The sequence below is a fragment of the Temnothorax curvispinosus genome, unplaced genomic scaffold, assembly GCF_003070985.1.
Source record: "Temnothorax curvispinosus isolate PA1 unplaced genomic scaffold, ASM307098v1 QBEX01010992.1, whole genome shotgun sequence".
Lineage (NCBI taxonomy): Eukaryota > Metazoa > Arthropoda > Insecta > Hymenoptera > Formicidae > Temnothorax > Temnothorax curvispinosus.
Genome location: NW_020220772.1, coordinates 1 through 2,210, shown reverse-complemented (window position 1 = coordinate 2,210; position 2,210 = coordinate 1). Strand labels below are relative to the sequence as shown.

The window sequence follows — 2,210 nt, the reverse complement described above, 5'->3', positions numbered from 1 at the left end:
TGAATCAAGTTGGGGCAATGAGAACTTTTTATCAGGATCACGTAAACTACAAATTTCCAAAGTTTCAGCCAAATCCACCGGGACCGGTTTTCCATAAGAAACGTGCGGGGTCCTTTTACATTAAAATTAAAATTCTGTGTACATAGCGCGGTCGGAATTCTTCAAAGTCGATTTTCCCGAGTTTTTCTGAAAAGCGCGCCTTAATACTTTGGGAAATTGATGTCCGAGTGATGACCCTCAAGTACAGTAAGTACGAAAAAAAACAAAAATCCGTTTCAGTCTTGAATTGACTGAATCCATTCTTATGCAACATCCAATAATGATTAAGCGTTGGTTTCCATACTTTTTCAAATTGAGAATAAAAACTAAATTCTCTTCAAAATACAATTTTTGAAATCCACAAAAGGCCATAGATGAAGAGCACAAATCGTTTTCTTCTTTTTCTTCTTCTTCTTCAGTTCTGTCACTCCGGAGTAAGGCAGAGTAAAGCGTGCAAATAATCCACAGCTCTCGACACTATTATTTATTTTATAAATTTGTTGCGTCTAAGCTTGCTCGCCATGGATACGATGTGCCAGTTGAATATTTTTTGGCATGGTGGTAACTCGCTTAGCGTGAATAGTGCACTAGTTCGTGTCTTCGAAAAGACCTACAAAGTACGCCTCGTTAGCTTCTTGGAGAGTTATCCAGCAAAACTTAGGAAACGGAGGTCAGTCTTGAAATCCTGAGCGATCTCACAGACGAGTTCGTGAAATGGCAATTTACGGATCAATAATTCTGTACTTTTCTGATAATGACGGATTTCACGAAGGGCGACGGTGTCGGGCAACAGTGAGGTTTTTTCATATCACCGGTCGGGGCACTCTTCCTCGCAGCTTTAGTGGCTAACTGTTTCCGGGGCGCCTTTCCTCCGGTTGACTTACGAGCAGTCTGCTTAGTATGTGTCATCGTAACGGTCAACTATCGATATGCGTCCAGCAGTATACGAGCGAAGCTCCTTGTCAGATTGAATTAGATCGACGTCTACAATAGCCCACAGTTGTCGAACCAGTCAATGGAGTTATCATCTTGAAGCAAACTGGCTAACTTAACTTTTATTTTGGAGTTTTACATCCTGGGCTACATGTTTTGCTAGGCTGGTGAGACTAATCTTCCCATTCTTTAAGTCTTGCAAGTGGAATGCTTCTTTCGCCAAATCCGCCGTTCCGTATAAAATCTATTCCGTCTTCATCACCATTGTGGACTTCACCAGTAGCCTTGGGTAAGGGGACTGTGTTATTCCCTACAGCACTAAGACTCCGGTAGAACTTAATCACTTTATAAAATGTCGTCTTGTTCTTCATCTTCGTAAAGCATGATGTTTACTCATTGATTGATTCTTGCTTTCCTCGGTATTTTTCTTTTTCTTAAAATGTTGATGAAGTTGTATTTTGTGTGAATTTTTTGCAGACAACATTAAGGTCGGCGGTACTCGTTTTCAGAAAAATGTAAAGTTAACTTTAAAATCGCATTTGGTAAAATTATTCTTTGAAAAATATAAAAAAATGTTTTTTTTTATTTTCTTAGAATTGCAATGAAATTTGCAATAAAAATTATACTTCAATAGACTACAAAACATGCATTTTTTAAATATATTTTTGGCAAAAAAGAATATCTTAATAATAGTTATTGATAAAGAGCAAAATAATTCCTAATTTGGACGAAGTATTTGACGAGGATTCAACGTATGTACATACAATAAATAATAAATTGAAAACGTTATTTTCGAAATATTGAAAAACTTTTAAATTACAACTTTTCTTTTCATATAAAACGTCTTTTTTCAAATTGCTTTACATTACTTTATTCACAAAATTACATAATTTTAAATTAGATATATCTTGGCAACATATAAACATAATTCCCCATTTTGTTTTAATAATAAAATTTAATTACTTGTTCTATTTTAAATACTTGCATTATATTAAGTAAAACATGAATTCTCTCTAAATTTCTTGGAATGAAATTCCACTCGAAACTAGTAAACTTCACTTAAAGCAATAATATCATTATTGCTGATAATACTGCTATTCAAACGGAATAACATTTCATTTTTTATATAAAATTAAATATTTAACTACATCCATAGAGGAAACTTTAAATCCATACAAGTCAATGTTTCAGTCAATTAGAATGAATTGCTCACTCTTTTTTGAGTAAATTGTTGAATG

General features: G+C 34.4%; 1 pseudogene; it reads right to left on the bottom strand.

Moving 5' to 3' along the window:
- Positions 1–545: 545 nt before the first annotated feature.
- On the bottom strand, positions 546–948 carry LOC112461018 (annotated as a pseudogene).
- Between the last annotated feature and the right edge of the window lie 1,262 nt (positions 949–2,210).